Raw genomic sequence first — 212 nt, 5'->3', positions numbered from 1 at the left:
GAGCAGCAGCAAGAGAACCCCCCACTGCTGCTACTGCTGTTGCTGCTGCTGCTGTTGTTGCTGCTGCTGCTGCTGCTGTTGTTGCTGCTGGCGAGGGCTTCGCAGCTCCTCTGCCCCCGTTGCTGCTGCTGTCCTCCTTGCTGCTGCTGCTGCTTCTGCTTTCATTCTTAACGGATACACTCTCCTCTGCTGCAGGGGCTTCCTTAGCAGCA

This window comes from Eimeria tenella, genomic scaffold (genome assembly GCF_000499545.2).
Source record: "Eimeria tenella Houghton genomic scaffold, Eth_scaff1972, whole genome shotgun sequence".
In the NCBI taxonomy this organism is placed as follows: Eukaryota; Apicomplexa; class Conoidasida; order Eucoccidiorida; family Eimeriidae; genus Eimeria; species Eimeria tenella.
The sequence above is the reverse complement of the archived record's forward strand: the minus strand, read 5'-3'. Positions refer to the sequence as shown.